The sequence below is a fragment of the Physella acuta genome, unplaced genomic scaffold, assembly GCF_028476545.2.
Source record: "Physella acuta isolate Inbredline_101_S28 unplaced genomic scaffold, ASM2847654v3 ptg000048l, whole genome shotgun sequence".
NCBI classification, from domain to species: Eukaryota; Metazoa; Mollusca; class Gastropoda; family Physidae; genus Physella; species Physella acuta.
In genome coordinates, this window is record NW_026731568.1 from 490,573 (window position 1) to 511,770 (window position 21,198).

The window sequence follows — 21,198 nt, forward strand, 5'->3', positions numbered from 1 at the left end:
CAAAACATAAATAATAAAGTTTGTGGTCAGATCCTGGTTGTGTTTGGCTCTTATTTTAGGAATGTTGGTTTTCAGGGGCGCTACTATACGTGTAAATAAGTTTCAGTAAAAATGCTTCTAAAATTTCAAACTATTACGCAGTCGCTAACAGAAAAACAAATTTACTTTATAAAACGAGTGTTCGGTATTTTAAAAAATATAGTTTAAATTAATAAGGACAGTATTAAATAACAGCAGTTATTTTATTTTTAAATTAGTAAATTAGAGCATTGTGATACCTACTTCAAATTTACTTTTCACGTATGAATTGGGTAAGAAAACATAATGACTACCTATTGATGCACGACATTGGCACCTCCAAAAAGACACCAAAAGTGGCCGACACCAAAAGTGGCCGACATCAAAAGTGGCCGACACCAAAAGTGGCCGACATCAAAAGTGGCCGACATCACAGGTGGCCGGCATCAAAAGTGGCCGACATCATAATTGGCCGACACCACAATTGGCCGACACCAAAAGTGGCCGACACCACAGGTAGCCGACATCACAGGTGGCCGGCACCAAAAGTGGCCGACATCATAATTGGCCGACACCACAATTGGCCGACACCAAAAGTGGCCGACACCACTGGTAGCCGATACCACAGGTGGCCGGCACCAAAAGTGGCCGACATCATAATTGGCCGACACCACAATTGGCCGACACCAAAAGTGGCCGACACCACTGGTAGCCGATACCACAATTGGCCGACACCAAAAGTGGCCGACACCACAGGTGGCCGACATCACAATTGGCCGACACCAAAAGTGGCCGACACCACAGGTGGCCGACATCACAATTGGCCGACACTAAAAGTGGCCGACACCAAAAGTGGCCGACACCTAAAGTGGACGACACCACAAGTGGCTGACATCACAATTGGCCGACACCACAAATGGCCGACACCACAAGTGGCCGACACCAAAAGTGGCCGACACCTAAAGTGGACGACACCACAAGTGGCCGACATCACAATTGGCCGACACCACAAATGGCCGACACCACAAGTGGCCGACATCAAAAGTGGCCGACATCACAGGTGGCCGACACCACAAGTGGCCGACACCAAAAGTGGCCGACATCACAGGTGGCCGACAAGTAGCTGTAACCAGATATGACTTGCAGTAAGCGGGTGATTATTACCCAGAGAGGGAAAACCTATGCATATATTACAACACTCTACATCACCAACAATAACTACATGCAACTATGCTAAATTCAGAACGTTTTAATCATATATCTTACTACATAGCGACCGTTTCAAATAGATTTGTTGACAGCGCTTTTAATCTCCATGTAATTTTTAAAAATATTTATTACGAGCCGACCCGCGGCGTATCATACGCCGCTATTTAGTTTTTTTATTTTCTACTTTTCAGTAATTCATAATTTGTGAATTCGACAGTACCAATGCTGCCACTGAAAATATTTGCTTTAAAACACTACCCCCCCCCTTTCCCCCAACCCCTACCCTACACCCCCCCCCCCCCCCGTGAAAGCAGCCTCCTCTTAGTTACCTCCTTTAAGTTTAAAATCGTTTCAAACTAAATTATCTGCCCCTAATAGCCGTCAACAAACCCGGCTCTACGATTTGTAAACATTTAGAGTGAACCACAGCTCACCAGATCATGTGGGGGTGGGGTGGGGGTGGTAGTGATAGTGATAGAGAGGAAGAGAGGGGACTGCAAAGGTGCGCTTGCAGCTTGTTTTCTAATGGCTCCCAGAAGAGAATTATATATATAGATTAAATCCTTATGTGTGGTTTAGCTTGTTTCAACATCCCAGATGAAAGAATAACGATGATGGCATGAAGATGTTGAAAGGAGAGTAGCTCGCTCACTGCACCAGCCAAGCCCCTGTGTCAGTGTCCACGCCCCTGTGTCAGAGACCACACCCCTGTATGAGAGACCACGACCCTGTGTCAAAGACCACGCCACAGTGTCAGAGACCACACCCCTGTGTCAGAGACCACACCCCTGTGTCAGAGACCACACCCCTGTATGAGAGACCACGACCCTGTGTCAAAGACCACGCCACAGTGTCAGAGACCACGCCCCTGTGTCAGAGAGAGATCACGCCCCTGTGTGAGAGACCACGCCACTGTGTCAGAGACCACGCCCCTGTGTCAGAGAGACCACGCCCCTGTGTCAGAGAGACCACGCCTATGTGTCAGAGACCACGCCCCTCTGTCAGAGAGACCACGCCCATGTGTCAGAGACCACGCCCCTGTGTCAGAGACCACGCCCCTGTGTCAGAGAGACCACGCCTATGTGTCAGAGACCACGCCCCTCTGTCAGAGAGACCACGCCCATGTGTCAGAGACCACGCCCCTGCGTCAGAGACCACGCCCCTGCGTCAGTGTCCACGCCCCTGTGTCAGACAACAGATTCACACCTTCTGGGGCTGGTGGCAGCGTAAACATTATTTAATGGCTCACGACTGTCGTCTTGTTGTGGGCTCAAGATTCAATACCCTAAAACTCGTCAAACAGTTTTTAAAATACCTAAGTTAATACACCTGATTTATGCCTGTTCATGATATTACCGTCACTTGAAACTGAGAGTTTCATCAAACCACGGGTATAAAGCAAGTTGTGGGGCCCGATATAACATATTTTAGTTTTTTTCTTTTGTCTGGGTCAAGCAAGGCAATCGTCATTATGCTGAGAGTATTTTTCTTGATTAGCTGCATAGCACAAGGTATTTTTATAATTAATTTTATACTTTTTGCTATTAAATTAGTTAAATATACCTTAACGATACGCTTCGTAATTGGAATCAGAAGATTTTTTAAAAGGAGCATTATGTAAATTAATTGTGGCAGTTATATATATTTTTTTTTTAATTTTTAAATTTAATTTCAAATAAGTAAACAGTACGACGCATTTATGAACATAGTTAATTCGACATCAATAAACAGATACAGATATAAATGTAGTTAACTTATTATCAGTAAACAAACTTACAAACGTAGGTACTTTCCCTTTAGTAAACAGCCAGACAATCGTCAGCCCAGGTGTGATTGAGACAGGAGAAACTTTTACTGTGACATGTGACGCGTCACGTGCTGGTGTACCAGCCAATGCTACAACAGTTAGGGAGTTGATTATATTTTGGACAGATGGGACAATATACGCTACTCAAGCTCAATATAGCTTGCGTCTACCCTACATTATTACAGTAAGGATTTTCTTTAAGTCAGTAAAATGTAATTCAGCGTTAGCAATGTTGGTTTTTTGTGTAGATCGTCTTATAGCTTTTCCAATATGTTTTGAGATAAATTTCAACATGATTTGTTGACCTGTATAGTATGTTACTGGATAAGTAAGCAAAGCCTAATATTCTATTTGCGATCATTTAATAACATGGTGTTATAAATCAATATTAAAATTTAATAATATATAGCTTATGTAATATACTAAAATATAATATACTTTTTAAGATTGCACTTTTAATATTTTTTTTACTTTCCTTTAATGATAGTGTTTAAACGTTGTATTGCTTATAGAATTAAATTTTAGAAAAGTTGTGATAAAAAAATTGGATTTTTTTTGTGTGTGAATAATAGTAATTATTATGAAAATAATAATGTAAACTTTGAAAATTATGAAAAGCTGAAGGTATTAAACGTTACAGTACGAAACCTTTTAAACAACTAAGAATATTATTATTGGAGAGTTTTATGTATCAACAAAGCTATTAATTCTGAGGCAAAAAATATACTCAAGTCTCCTCATGCACTAATTTTGATGAACATTATTTTCTTATTGCTCTGTAATTATAGATAATTATATTTGAACATTTATTTCTAGTATCCGCCCGATACCTCACCAGCGAGAATCTGGAATTTTAAATTCAACGGCAGTTTGCGAGAAACATCGGAGAGACCAAACAACAGGAACACAATGCAGATAGAAATTGTTGTCAAAGATGCTGTGTGTTCAGATGCTGGCTTGTTCGCCTGTCAGGCGTTCTATTACAACTCAAACAATCAATCAACGCAGAGTAATCGGGAGCAAAATGTTACGAGTATAGGTAAGTTCTTTAGGAATATTTAGCAGTATAGCATGGGCCTCTTATTTTACATCATAGCACTAAGATCTAAGAAGACTGACTGTTTATGTATAGTATATTCGTATTCAAGTTTGATTACATTGATTAATTTATTATTGTGTTTTCAACATGTTAGCTCCTTATATTTGTTTACAAAGTAACTATTTCAATGTACCTACTGTAATTGATGAATACATCAAAACATTTAGTAACTACGATCTTCAAACTAAAAATACACCGATGAGTTACATTCACTCAATGTTGATGATATTTTACGACATTTTTTTAACAGTACGAGTGACTCCACTGTCTGTTACAATAAAACCCCTTCAGTCAGAGGAGCTGGGTCCATACGAGTCAGCCAATCCTGCAGGGTCTAATGTTACTTTGACGTGTAATGTAAATGTGAGTATTCTTATGATTTAGAATAAATAAAGTCTGTTAATGAACGGGTAATATTTTATTGCCATGTACTTTACAGGGTCCACAAAACTTGACCATCCACTGGAAGTACGGCCATTCTAGCTCTGACGTCAACAGTTTCACGTCATATCCTGAACAAAACGATATATCAGTTGATGAACCTGTGCTGGTCAGTTCTGGGACAACCTGTGTCCAATACCGTCATACGTCAACACTGAAGTTTCAAACAGAAGACATGTATGATGGCTACATGTATGTGTGTGTGGCTACAGAAAACAATGAAGACACAATGGTTGGGAATATGACGATTTACACAAAACCCGGTAGCTATCGCTTTATTTGAACTTTTAGAATTCGTTTATCTGTTTTGATTTCGTTTAATTTATATTTTATTTTATAAATTACAAAGTTGGGTTATGAATTTATTTTTCTGAAGGTTGTATTTTTGTTTTGATGGTGCTTCGTAAGATGTTAAGTTTTGGGTTAGTGTTTCATGTGTGATGAGTGTTATATCTTGTTTAGGTTTAGGAATTTAGGTATGATTACAAATATATTTCTTGAACACAATGTATTTATTATTAAAAACATTTGTGCAAACATTTTCTGGTCATTATTGTTAGGGATCAAGATCCCACAACAAGAAGGCTCATCAACTGGTATTAACGTTGGTGTAATTATTGGTTCCGTAATCGGTGGTCTTGGTGTGGTTGTGCTGGTTGTGGCCGTCGTTTGGTGGTACAAGTCTACTCACGCCCCTGTGGGTGTATTGTCTGTAAGTGTATGCTCCGTACAATAGTACAAGTCTACTCACGCCCCTGTGGGTGTACTGTCTGTAAGTGTATGCTCCGTATACTAGTACAAGTCTACTCACGCCCCTGTGGGTGTATTGTCTGTAAGTGTATGCTCCGTATACTAGTCAAAGTCTACTCACGCCCCTGTAGGTGTATTGTCTGTAAGTGTATGCTCCGTACAATAGTACAAGTCTACTCACGCCCCTGTGGGTGTATTGTCTGTAAGTGTATGCTCCGTATACTAGTACAAGTCTACTCACGCCCCTGTGGGTGTATTGTCTGTAAGTGTATGCTCCGTACAATAGTACAAGTCTACTCACGCCCCTGTAAGTATATTGTCTGTAAGTGTATCCTCGTTATACTAGTACAAGTCTACTCACGCCCCTGTGGGTGTACTGTCTGTAAGTGTATGCTCCGTATACTAGTACAAGTCTACTCACGCCCCTGTGGGTGTATTGTCTGTAAGTGTATGCTCCGTATACTAGTCAAAGTCTACTCACGCCCCTGTAGGTGTATTGTCTGTAAGTGTATGCTCCGTTTACTAGTACAAGTCTACTCACGCCCCTGTAGGTGTATTGTCTGTAAGTGTATGCTCCGTATACTAGTACACGTCTACTCACGCCCCTGTGGTTGTAATGTCTGTAAGTCTATGCTCCGTATACTAGTCAAAGTCTACTCACGCCCCTGTAGGTGTATTGTCTGTAAGTGTATGCTCCGTTTACTAGTACAAGTCTACTCACGCCCCTGTGGTTGTAATGTCTGTACGTCTATGCTCTGTATACTAGTCAAAGTCTACTCACGCCCCTGTGGGTGTATTGTCTGTAGGTGTATGCTCCGTATACTGGTACAAGTCTACTCACGCCCCTGTGGTTGTATTGTCTGTAAGTGTATGCTCCATATACTTGTGCAAGTCTACTCACGCCCCTGTGGGTGTATTGTCTGTAAGTGTATGCTCCGTATACTAGTACAAGTCTACTCACGCCCCCATGGGTGTATTGTCTGTAAGTGTATGCTCCGTATACTAGTACAAGTCTACTCACGCCCCTGTGGGTGTATTGTCTGTAAGTCTATGCTCCGTATACTAGTACAAGTCTACTCACGCCCCTGTGGGTGTATTGTCTGTAAGTCTATGCTCCGTATACTAGTACAAGTCTACTCACGCCCCTGTGGGTGTATTGTCTGTAAGTCTATGCTCCGTATACTAGTACAAGTCTACTCACGCCCCTGTGGGTGTATTGTCTGTAAGTCTATGCTCCGTATACTAGTACAAGTCTACTCACGCCCCTGTGGGTGTATTGTCTGTAAGTCTATGCTCCGTATACTAGTACAAGTCTACTCACGCCCCTGTGGGTGTATTGTCTGTAAGTCTATGCTCCGTATACTAGTACAAGTCTACTCACGCCCCTGTGGGTGTATTGTCTGTAAGTCTATGCTCCGTATACTAGTACAAGTCTACTCACGCCCCTGTGGGTGTATTGTCTGTAAGTCTATGCTCCGTATACTAGTACAAGTCTTCTCACGCCCCTGTGGGTGTAATGTCTGTAAGTCTATGCTCCGTATACTAGTTCGTACATAGAGAACTGAATTGTGTGAGTCAGTATGGCCTATATATAGCGGCAACATCGGTAATGTAGGTGGTGGTGTTTATAGTTAACTTATGTTTACTAAGACAGTGGCGTACACATATATCATACTACATATCTAAATATATTGTATTGAAGCTAAGCATGCAATTAATTAGCAATCTATGGCACTAACCTCTCTCATTTCTGTCCTTAGCTCCCAACTGCGACGTCATAAAAAGACGACAGCAACTATAAAAAATGTTTCTATATCAGGACAATAAACAGCATATCTGTCTTCATTCAAACAATTATATATATATATATATATATATATATATATATATATATATATATATATATATATATATATATATATATATATATATATATATATATATATATATGTACCTGCAATTTCAAGAGACTAGAAAACTTTAACACATGGTTTGATATATAAAGCTTTTAATTTATCCTGGATTAGAATTGTTGTATATTTTGTGTTTTCTTAATGGTTTTTTAAACTTTTCATTCGAAATAATATTTAACCATACAAATGTTATATAACATTTACCTAAACATAAGATACGGAGGCGTAGCGGCCCTTCCCGGCGCCCGGGGTCAAACTTTCAATTTGACGCCCCCCTCGGTAACAACCTTTCAATTTGCAATTTGCACCCCCCCCCCCTCAAACTTTCAATTTGCAGCCCCCCCCCACAAGCTCTCAATTTGCGCCCCCCCCCCCCATATATATATTTTTTATATTTATAATGCAAAACTGCATCTAAATGAGATTTTAATTTGTTTTTACAACCCCTTTTGGCGCCCGCTAAGGTCGGCGCCCAGGGACATATTTAACCCCCCCCGCCCCTCCCCTCCCCTTCGCTATGCCTCTGATAAGATACAAACACTACAAATTCTTCAAATTTGCTTATAATTCTTTATTTTTTTACTTAAGAAACTTAATCCACATTTCGTACTTTAACCATGAGATTCATAGTTGTGTTTATTGTGCAGTATATAAACATCTCACTAGCTTTGGAACTATTGCCCTAAAGTTGTTTTAAACTGAATGCAATTTACACTATAAAAACAATCTGAATAATATATAACTATGTTTCCAATAAAATCCAAATTTATTATTTGGACAAATGTTCAATGCCTTGTACTCTACTCTTTGATTTAACTCAACATGATCGCTTATTTTAGTCTGCCATGTTTGTTACATTTTCAATGTAAGAAAATATTTTTTTTTAATGTTCTCAAATTTCGAACGGTAAAAACATAATCTTGTAAATAGTAGCTTTATTTCCAGTGTGTAACAAAATATAAATTATTGTACAACTTCCTAACCTGGCTTTTATAACTGATCCTGATCTTAATTTTGGAATTTGGAGGTTTTAGTTCGTTTGTTCATTTGGTTATGCACACACGTTTTTTTTTCAATACTTACTATTTTTTACAAGCTTTTATTTAACTCACTTCCTCTGTCGTCAGTCGTCAGTCGTCAGTCTAGACGGAAACGCAGGAGTGAAAATTCGGACAGTTCTACTTGACCGATACGATTCAAAGTTAGCACGTGGGTCAAGACATGAAGACAATGCAATCTGAAACTAAATTTGACTTAATTGGATGCCAAATTAATTTTTTATGAATTAATTAAAATTTGGACCGAATTAGTAGGCATGTCTAGCCAACCACACCACACGCGTCATCACCTTCAATAGCTGCGCCATCACGTAATGGCTGCGTTCAAAAACCATTGCGCGCCTACTGAACGTGATGTTCAGTAGGCGCGCAATGGTTTTTAGTCATGTAACTCTATTGTAAATAAAACATGTAAAGTACTGAAAAAAAATTCATAAAAAACGTTTTAATAACAAGCTTTTATGTAATGATGCACTAAAAAGTAGAAAATAAATTATAGACTACTATTTAAATAACTAGAAAGAAAAGCGTGGGTGTCTTCCTTAACATTAGTAAAGGTATCCAATAGATACTAAAGTGACCCACGCATTTCTTTATAGTTATTTAAATAGTAGTCTATAATTTATTTTCTACTTTTTAGTGCATTATTACATAAAAGCTTGTTATTAAAACGTTTTTTATGAATTTTTTAAAAGATCTCTTGTCATTTTAAGTCTTCCGTAAGACGTTTCCCTAAATATGCATTCTTCTTTTTTTACTTTTTCGTATATACGAAGTATAGAGAAAGTCTTGTAATCGTGCAAAAATGTTTTTTAGATTTTTGCAGATCTCGAAGTTTTACATCTCCCTAAGTCGGAAAAACATAGTTTTGCCATCTTGTCCGTATGACTGTGTGTATGTGTGTGTTTATGTCTGTGTAGACATAGTAACTTGAGTACCGTTACAGATAGGTTGATGAAATTTCATGTATAATTATTATATCAAAAACGTAGATCCTGTTCAACTTTTGAGCGATTTCCGATAACCGGAAGTGGTACTATTTCTACTTAGAATTTTTCAAAAGCCTATAACTTGAGTACTTTTTCAGATAGATAAATTAAATTTCACATGTAATTAAAAGATCTAATTCTCTACCTCCTGTCCAATTTCGAGTGATTTCCGTTAACCGCAAATACTAATTGACGCTATTTCCGATTTCTTAAAAAACGCATGTAAATTTATAAAGTACTAATAATAGTGCGCACTATTATGCACATATTTATTTGGCATTCGCTTGGTGCGCAATTTTTTTTCTACTAGATTCTATTCTATTTTTAAAAGTTTAAGTAAACAAAAATCATGTCTATATTTCGAGTTGCCATCCCACGTAGTGTTATAGTAGAATATTCGAGAAAGTTTAGGGGAGATCACTCCCGGTTTATTTACTTTCTCTTATATACGAAGAATAGAAAAAGTCTTGCAATCGTGCAAAAAAATCGAGATGTTTACAAATCTCGACGATTTAGGGCTCCCCGAGTCGGAAAACATAGTTTTGCAATCTTGTCCGTATGTGTGTGCGTGTATATGTGTGTGTGTAAACACGATAGCTTGAGTGCCGTTACAACTAGGTTGATCAAATTTCATATATAAGTATTATATCAAAATCGTAGATCCGTATCAACTTTTGAGCGATTTCCGATAACCGGAAGTGGTGCTTTTTCTACTTTGAATTTTTCAAAAGCCTTTAACTTGAGTACTATTTAAGATATATAAATGACATTTCACAAGTAAGTAAAAGATCTAATTCTATACCATCTATCAAAATTCGAGTATTTTCCGTTGACCGGAAGTAGTAATTTACGCTATTTCCGATTTCTCAAATAAACGCATGTAAATTTATAGTATACTAATAATATTGCACACTATTATACACATTTAATTTGGCGTTCACTTGGTGTGCAATTCTTTTTTCTTCGGGATTTTATTCAATTTTAAAAACTTTAAGTATTTAAAATGGATTAAAAATCATGTCTATATCCCGAGTTTCCATCCCCTGTTGTTTTATATAAGAATATTCGAGAAAGGTAAGGGGAGATCACTCCCTGTTTATTTTATTTTGCTCTCGTCCGAAAAAGCACAAAAAGGGCGAAATAACAGGGAAAAAATGAAGTTCCGAATATACTTTTTTAAAATACTCAAGTGTGTTGTCACACTTTCCGAGCCTGCCTCCCATTGATCAAGCATCGGCACGACCGTCAGACACCCACTTCCTCCTAGGGTATTGACATCATTTTTATTGTCTTTTGTTTTTATATTATTAGTTCTATTTTTTATCCACTTCACCGGAGATAGATGAACGGTTGGTTTGTTAAATAATTGATTACATCAACGGTTGATTTTATAAACACTTGACGTTATCAACAGTTGACTTTATCAACAGATGATTTTATCAATGCTTGGTATGGTTGTACTACGTATGCTGCAGTAATATAAACAACTTTAAGCAATCTGATACGAGCAGCTGGTGGAAGATCGTGACGTTTAAAAACACAATACCTACATCCAGTACGTGAATGTTTTTTTTTAACTTCCTGTATGCACAGGCTCGTATAATAAAAAAATGTCAGCCCATTGTATAGGATTACTAGATTTTAACCTCAGTTATGTAATCATAGTAGATTTATGTACGGGGAGTCAGCCAAGCGTGACAAATCTAGCCCGCTTCATTCACCGTGACAACACTTTCAACTTCCGGCGTCTGGCCTAACCACAAGGTGTGGAACTAGAGGTTGCGTGCCCTTAATTTGACGGTTGGGGTGGGGGTGGAGAAGACGATTAAGGGGCCCAAAATCAGATGATAAATAAAATGTAAAATAAAAATTGTCATTTCAAATTTTATGTGTGTGATTGATAAATTTGTATTATTCCTACATCCTAGAGAGGCTTGTCCCCTTGATTTCATCTTTCTAGTTAACATTTTCTCAAGATGGAGGACCGTTTCAGTTGAGCCATTATTATGGTTATAGCCTTCAAAAAAAAAGAACCTTGTCGAATCTTCTATATTGCATGTCAGGTTCATTTTTTTCTATTCTAATTTAATTTTAAAGATACCAACTCTTTTAATAACCCTGATTTTACAGTGGGGTTTCAGTGTCAGGCATATAGATAATGATTTAATGACAATGACTTTACATTACCAGATTCGGTTACCTAAAATTGTGTTGTGTTGTTGATCTATGTTTATCCGAAAGTGTCTAAAATGATAAACACGTTGTTATATTTTTAAAAATCGTGATCACATAAATATAGAATCGTGACTGTCTTCGTAAATAAGTTAGTCACAATTTGATGTGTATTTTGTTTCTTCCATATACCTTACTAGCATCTATTGACACCCAGCACTGGTGTAGCCCCATGGATAAAACTGATTTTACTTCATGTAGACATCTGCTTGAAGTTACAAAATCGTGACTGAACTTTAAGGGACGAAACCTCATAACTTAACATTTTTTTCCTTCCTTTACATCACTTACAATCTTTGAAAAAGGCTGTCAACATGGACATACTTTGGATACATAATTTAATTTTCCGCGTTGTTGGTTAAATGTTATGCTCCAGTGACCACTTTCATGTACGGTGATGGAGGTATCATACAAATGGGCTTGCCTGAAAGAATCTTTGAATGAATGAAAACATCTGCCTCAGTACAGCAGGAAGTCTTATAGAACTCAGTGGATTAAAATTATGATGGTGGTAGGTGGGATGCGTGAATAGGAGATTCTGGGGGCTGAATGAACCCTCAATGGGAGGCTTTTTGGGTTGAATGGACCCTCTATAGGAGGCTTTGTGGGTTGAACGGGCCCTAAATAGGAGGCTTTGTGGGCTAAATGGGCCCTCAATAGGAGGCTATGTGGGCAAAATAGGCTCTCAATTTGGTGCTATGTGGGCTAAATGGGCCCTCAATTTGGGGCTATGTGGGCTAAATGGGCCCTGAATAGCAGGATATGTGGGCTAAATGGGCCCTCAAAAGGAGGCTATGTGGGCTAAATGGGCCCTCAATAGGAGGCTATGTGGGCTAAATGGGCCCTCAATAGCAGGCTATGTGGGCTAAATGAGCCCTCAATAGGAGGCTATGTGGGAAAAATAGGCTCTCAATTTGGTGCTATGTGGGCTAAATGGGCCCTCAATAGGAGGCTATGTGGGCTAAATGGGCCCTCAAGAGCAGGATATGTGGGCTAAATGGGCCCTCAATAGAAGGCTATGTGGGCTAAATGGGCCCTCAAGAGCAGGATATGTGGGCTAAATAGGCCCTCAATAGGAGGCTATGTGGGCTAAATGGGCCCTCAAGAGCAGGATATGTGGGATAAATGGGCCCTCAATAGGAGGCTATGTGGGCTAAATGGGGCCTCAATAGAAGGCTATGTGGGCTAAATGGGCATTGACTAGAAGGCTTTGTGGGCTAAATGGGCCCTCAATAGGAGGCTTTGTGGGCTAAATGGGCCCTCATTAGGAGGCTATGTGGGCTAAATGGGGCCTCAATAGGAGGCTATGTGGGCTGAATGGGCCCTCAATAGGAGGCTTTTTGTGCTAAATGGAGTTTGGGTTTCACCGAGTCAGGTTTCAAAGTTGGTACATGCATGTTTTGAAATTGGTGGGAGTAGAATTCATACTAGCGTCGGAGGAGTTTTGTTAACACCGATGCATGTTTCAAAGTTGGTACATGCATGTTTTAGAATTGATGGGGGCAGCGTTTATACTAGAGTCGGAGGTGTTTTGGTTTCACCGAGGCATGTTGCAAAGTTGGTACATACATGTTTTGGAATTGGTTGGGACAGAATGTATATTAGAGTCGGAGGAGTTTTGCTTTCACAGAGGGTGGTTTCGAAGTTGGTACATGCATGTTTTGGAATTGATAGGGGGAGATTTTATAATAGGGTCGGGGGAGTTTTGGTTTAACCGAGGCATGTTTCAAAGTTGGTACTTGCATGTTTTGGAATTGGATGGTGCAGAGTTTATACTAGAGTCGGATGTGTTTGGGTTTCACCGATGGATGTTTCAAAGTTGGTACATGCATGTTCTTGGAATTGTTGCGGGTAGAGTTTATACTAGGGTCGGTGAAGTTTTCACCGAGGCAGGATTCAAAGTTGTTACATGCATGTTTTGGAATTGATTGGTGTAGAGTTTATACTAGGGTCGGTAAAGTTTTCACCGATGTATGTTTCAAAGTTGGTACATGCATGTTTAGGAATTGGGTGGGAACGTTGTCACTTGTGACAGTAAATGAATGCAGATAAATGTTTGTATGTTACTTTGTCATAGTCCTATGTCTGTCCAAGGGAATAGTGTGGGTAAAGGTACAGTCTGTTTATCTAGCTGTTGTTAATGTGTTTAGGGATGGGGGCGGGGGTTGTGGACAAAGTTTTCTATGTGGATAGGGCGCATGGGATATAAATTGAGGAGTGGTGTCTACAAGTTATGTATCCCAGTGTGTTGGAGTAGTGTCTAGGGGGTTGTGATATTAATTGAATGTAGATAAATATTTGTCTGTAGGGTTGTTACTTTGTCATACATCCTTTGTCTCTTTAATGTAATAGGTATAGTGTGGGTAGTGGTACGGGTTGTTTATCTATCGGTTGGTAATGAGCTTAGGGATGGGAGAAGGGGGAAGGGGATGCGGACAAAGTTTTCCAGGGGATAAGGCGAATAGTGATAAAAATAACTCACCCAGCCCCTTAATCAATCAAAATTATTGATTTGTACTTTAGAGTGATTTGATTGAATGATATGATATGCTAACGTCATATCATATTTAGTTTTTACGTTATTATTTTGGTGAAATTTAATTGTAGACATTTTATAGAAACTGGCGTGTATTTCTGTATATGACACAATGTTTAGAAATCTCGCTTTACTACAGTAATTAGACTTTTTCGAGCTGGTAAAAATGTAAAAAAAAATTGAGAAAAATATGCAATTTATACTTAATTATATCATCGTATGTATACATACACACGGTTAAATGGCGAATCATTCCAGACATTATATCGTGGATAAAATATTATATCGAAAGACACAATTTATCAAGACAAATATCAACGATATCATAGACAAAATAGCTCATGATAAATGATGTCAAGAACAAATATATATTACATACATTTTAATATCACAGACGACTTTGTAATTTGTATTTTAGTTTCTGCACTCATTATCTTTATGAGTTGCGACATAATAGTCATCTACATTTTTTGTTTTATCAAAGTCTTTTTTTTCATATGTTCTAAATATTTTTTAAAACTATAAATCTCCAGTTGCGTCATATAGTTTTAGGAAAGCATTAATTTAATGACTTGGGACAAAATATTCATCGCTGTTTGTTTTTTCGTCAAGATATACACCCACGTTATTGTCAGGTTTTTTCTCCGACAAAATGGATGGTGTTAAGTATTCTGTCAAATTATTAGTATCTTCAGTTGTGTCATATAAATTTAGATAGTCGTTAATTTCACGAGTTGGGACAGAATAGTTATCGGTGTTAGTTTTTTTGTCAAGTGTTTTATCTAAGTTATTGCCAATTGTTCTCTCGAAAGAAATGACTGGTTCCAAGTATTCAGTCAAATTAGCAATATTTCCAGTTTCGTTTTGTCGTGATTCAGTTTCATGAAGCAGGACTAAATTGTATTTTGAATTAGCTTCATTGTCAAATTTTTCATGAAAGTTATTGGCGAGTTTCCTCTCCGAAGAAATAAATGGTTCTAAGTATTCTGCCAAACTAGCAATATCTACAGGTTTATCATGTAGCGAATTAGATTCCTCAGTTTCATAAAACTGGACTAAATTGTTATCTGCGTTGGTTATGTTGTCAAGTTTTTCATGACAGTTATTGACAAGTTTTCTCTCCGAAGAAAAAGCTGGTTCTAAGTATTCTGTCAAATTAGCAGTATCAAGCTGTATTTCCGGTGAAGTATGAGGTTTTTCATTAAGGTTAATTTCAAGATTTTCATTAGAGGCAATGTCAGGATTTCTGTCCGAATGTGTATCAATATCTCCATCCGATGTAATCTCTTGTTGTCCATCCCCGTTCATGTAACGTTGCCTCTCAATATTAAGTTGTGTATTTGTGCTACTCTCACATTCCCAATATTCGGAGTAATCCACGTCCTTTGTTGGGTTCTCTGCATGTTCGTTTGTGTTGTGGTGTTCCACTTCACTTAGGGTATTTTCTTTTATCTCATCAAGGTCGTTAATTGTACTGTAGTAGTTTTCTTCTTCCGTGTTATCTAGATCATACACAGATGTCTGGTTTGAAGCACCACTCTGCATACCGTCTCTTGCATTTTGTCTAATTACTGCATACCATCCATCTTCATTGTGAGGTTCCAGATATCCAACACTGTCCATTGGTTGAGGGGTTATCCTTTCAGTGTTTGGTGGAGTAGAAATTGGTTCACATCTTTCTATTACTTCTTGTTTTAGATACGCTGGGATAAATAGAATCAACATGTTATGGTTAATTTTAACTGAGTTAAAGGGTTTTAATATAAAGTAATAATATAATTAATGTATTCCCTAAAATTAAGAACACGCGTGAGATCTGTACAGCAGCATTGTGAACTACCGATACAGGTAGAGATTCAAAACAGCGGAGTGCCGGTAATTGTAAAAAAATATCATCGATCACTTCACCTAGCGGTGAGTCAGGGGAGACAATACTATTAATTATATCAATAATATTTACAATTCTTTTAAATTAAAAAGTAATACAGGCGCTTAATTAAAGTGGTACTTATATGTAGATAAAGGTTTCATACAAGTAATCTATTTTTACTTGTTTTGGGGTGAAGATACATGGAAAATTGTAATGGCATTTTTGCTTAGTTTTACAGTTTTCATCATCGGTTGGAGATGATTAATACTGATTAGCAATAGTAATTTGACTACTTTTTCTTGCTTACACTTTCATTCAATGAAAATTGATTATTTATACATACAAGAAAATATTTAATTTTAACTTATTTTAAACCTGAAAATTTGAATAATTTAATGGATTGGTTGTAAAATGTTACGTGGACAGTTATCGGAATAATTAATGATTTTTTTTAATTTTAAAAGAACTTTGGGAACACTGACGCTAACTTGTTATCCGGAGCGTAAATAAAACTGTAAACACTTCATCTATACCATAAGTGATAATTATATTATATTAATTGTTTTAGTTAATATTAAAGAAATTGAATACACAAGTGTATACAATTTTCAGACTAATGAATACTAAATATCTACAATTTCTTTCTGCTAAAATTAGTCAAATATTCAGTGAAAAATTGTAACTCTAGGAAGCTTACCTCCCTTACACAGCGCAAAAAAAAAACAAAAAAACAAGGACCTCTTTGTTCAAATATGAATTCATTGCAAACGTTTTGATAATAATATTCTATACAAGTTTATTTTCGAGACATTTATTTTTCTACCGACTGGTCGGATGCAGCATAGGGTAAAACTAATTCTTTAGGTAGCATCATCGGCAAGTTCGGAAGTATTAAGTTGTACAATTAACGTGGGAGGAAACATGGAGAAATTGCTAGGAATATAGACCCGTCTTAAAACTACTAACCTTTTCTAAAACAAACAGCTAGAGCAACAGCACCTGCAATAACAATTGCAACTATTGGAAGGACATAATACAGAAAGCTGTAATTATTCTGACTGTTCACTTCCCTTTCATCTGGTGCACTTTTTGACGTTGATTCTGTGAAGTTTAATAAGCATAGAGAAATGTTAAATGTAGTAAAGATTATACAAATTTATTAATTACACTATGCATGCAGTAAAACATAAATACAAGTGCACTTTTAAGCAACTTAAAATCCATTTTTTTTTTATTCAACTTACAAAAGAAAACGTGTGACGTCACGATTTAATAGGCGAAACAAAGAATTGATACAGTAAGTCTGATTATTGTAGGGCATTAAAAAAAAACTCACCGGGCATAGTTTCGTTAGAATATAGGCCTACCCCTGTTCGAATAATTTTTTTTTTAAACAATACACTCACAAAAGTTCAAATTATAACATCAAAGTTAGTTAAATTTAAAACATTACAATTATCATTTATTAATACAGTGAAAAAATGTTAATATATGACAGCAATGTAAAATTATTTAGAAAAACAATATTCATTTCGTGCCTACTTAATGTGACATGAATAGATAATATATATGTATATATATATATATATATATATATATATATATATATATATATATATATATATATATATATATATAATTATATTTATATATATATATATATAATTATATTTATATATATATATATATATATATATATATATATATATATATATATATATATATATATATAGCTATATATTTATACTATATGCTTTGCACGTTGTATATTTTAAGCTTGATCTGTAATAAATCCTGGCTAGCTACTGATTGCTTTTATTTTAATATAAAATTAATTTCACACGTTTTTTTTCTAGAATGAACTTACCATGAGTTTTAACATATTGATATTTAACGGTCAACATTTCATCATCACTTGGGTTCATAATATAGGAAGCATTGCAATAATACATCCCAGCGTCAGAAAGTTTAGCGTGGTCCACAATTATTTCAATTTTCATTGTGTTCCGGTTTGGTAAGTATGTTTTGTTTAACGTCTCTTCTATACCTCCAGTAAAAGTAAATGTCCAATTTAAAGCATTAACTGATGAAGTCTGTAAAAAATAATTTAATGAGTCCGCTTGTGTTGTACAATATAAAAACAATTGTGTATCCTTGCCAAACTAAGACAAAAAATAATTTTGATATTTGAATATATACTACAATTTCTGGGTGTTTGGCGATGTAATTTTGGTGTATTAGTTTCTTTCCTCACCCTTGTTTTGTAGGGAGGAACAAACGTCCTGTATCTTGCATAAGTTACTGGTTGTGCTGTCCCGTCCGTCCAAGCAATGGCCAACTTGGAGACAGTGCTGGCATTTTCTGGAACACCAGCAATGGACGCATCGCATGTCACAGTAAACGATTCTCCTAACGTTATCATATTTTGGCTGATAATATTATCAGTTGACAAAATTGTTATTACTGTACCTGAAAAACAGGTAAAAATCGTTTTTTCGTATGACGTAGATAAAAAAAAGTGTACGCTATTACAATAAACTTTTAAATTTACTCTAAATAAAACTAAAATTATATATCTATATATAATTATTTGTATGTATATATATATATATATATATATATATATATATATATATATATATATATATATATATATATATATATATATATATACATTTATACATATGGTGACAGGATAAATGATCACAGGACGAATGCTTTCAGACAAAAAAATATCTCACGGACAAATGATCTCAGCACAAATTTTAACATAATTTATCAGAAGAAAAACATCTCACAACACAAAGCCTATATTACATAGGAAGAAAATGCTTAGTCTTGGTATATTACACTATTTATAGTAGCTTAATTAAGTGATTTCTTTTTAATTACAGTTACTAGTTTAATAAACTCATGCTTGAACATTTTTTACAATTACATTTTACTCGTGCAATATTCGCCTTATCAGCATTATATCTTCACTAGACAGATTTGCTGGGCTTGCTTAACGTGAGATAATCTTACTACCTCAAATAGACAAAACTAGATCAAAGAGCATAGAGGTTTTTACTAATGGAAAGACAAAGATAAATTAGCGATGAGTATCTGTTCGCTATTAAAACGGCAGCCCCTTTTGATGTCGGAAAATGAAAAAAACAACTCTGCGTGGACAATGTACTATCAAACAACTATTGCGAAAAGCAAGAAACATATTTTGGTCACACCCCAGTGATCAGGTGACACGTGTTTTTTAAATGATAACGGTTATTGCGGAGTCAAGTTTTTTGTTGTGTGCTTGAAAAGAAAGCTGTGTTAATCGTAAATAACCAGCTACTATGAAATAAATATGTATGTTATCTTGCAGATGATTATATCACTTAAAAAACATTCCATTTTCTTTTATTAATTTAACGAAATTGCAATAATTAACTTTAAAATATAGTTTAAAAAATTACATTTTCGAATACAAATAAAATGTTTTTTTTTAATATATTAATTTTGATTACTCTTGCTTGTTTATTTTGAATAATAATAAAAATCTGCATGCGCCATTTCTTAATGTTCACGACTCATTTGTTCTGAAATACTGTTGGTATTTTATCATGTCTGGGATATTTTATATGTGTATTTAGATTATGATATTTTTGGCCCTGGTCTATTTTGTCTCGAGATATTTTGTACGTGAGATCATTTGTCACAATCTAAGCAAACTAAATATTTGAATGCACAGCCACTATTTTGTTGGGGGTGGGGGGAGGGCTTTTGAAAGTTGCACATGTTATATATTACAAAACGACTAAATACCTATATCTAAATTACCTATTGTATAGTAGTATATCGTCACTCTCCCAAAAATAATTTCTTCATTATTTACCGTAGCTCCACAACTGTACGTGTAACCTTCATACATCTTTTGTGCATAGAAATGAATGGCTTCATGGTATAAGTACTGGACACATGTATCATTACTGACCTGCTCCATGCTACTAATTATATTGTAAGAGAGAATTCCAGGAAATTCATCGATGTTACCGTCGATGCTACTGTAACTATAGTTACCTAGTTTCCATATAATGTTTAGGTATTTTTGACCCTGTAATATGACATTAATATCAAGTTTAACATTTTTCTATACCTATATATAAAACAAATTTAAGTTAAAAATCATTTTAAAAAACACTTACGATAACTTTACATGACAAAATAATTTCAGATCTTGCCGGAATAAGATACACGTCCTTTTGCAGACCTAAACCTCTTGAATTAGGGTAGTCTAAAGTCAGTAACCCACTAAAATCTGTTTCAAATTGCATGAAGTAATGTATAATGACGACTTTAACTAAAATCTTAAAAAAGAATATACAAATATTTTACTATATATACAATAAATGTATAACTTACTGGTAATGCTGATATTTACAAAGCTATAAGATAACATTTCCATATCGTTCCAATCAAGATAAGCTGCGAAGCAAAAATACTCGCCAGCATCATTACATTTCGCATCCCTGGCCACCAATGTTATTTTTATTGAAAGTGTATCGTTTATTCTATTTGAGTCTTCTTGTGGGTCCAACGAGTATAAAATACTCCAGTTTTTTGCAGGCGAAGTATCTGGTGAAAACTGAAAATTTCCTCACAAAATTAGTATATGCATTTATGTTGTCTATGTTTATACGAATACTCATAAGAAATCCTATAAAGAAAGGAAGCATTTACTGCAAAGTATCTATAATATAAGGCTGGTGGTAGTGTGTCAGTCATTTCGTCCGTCAGTCATTCCGTCATCGCTATAGATTTTGGAACCATAAAAGTAAACATCAAGCTATGAAGTACTTTTAAATAAGACATTGTCTTATAAAAAGTGATAGAGTAAGGTTTGTTTATATAACGACTTTAATTTATTATATAGTTGCCACAGTTTTTACTGTTTCGCATAACGTGAAGAAAATATTAAACACACAGTGCTAAAACATATTAAACGGATCAATGTCAAAAAATATTTTCGCTTAGACTCCTAGAAACATTGATACATTTTAATAACAGTAGGGTCGAAAAAATTAGTCTATAATATAAGGCTGGTAATAGTGTGTCAGTCATTCCGTCATCGCTATAGATTTCGGAACGATAAAAGTAAACATCGAACCACGAATTGATTTTAAATTGCATCAGTGTAGGATTTGTTTATATAACAAATAAAAATGTTTGTATAGTTGACAAGGTTTTTACTCTCTTGCATAATGTAAAGAAAATATTAACTAAGAGCACATTGTGTT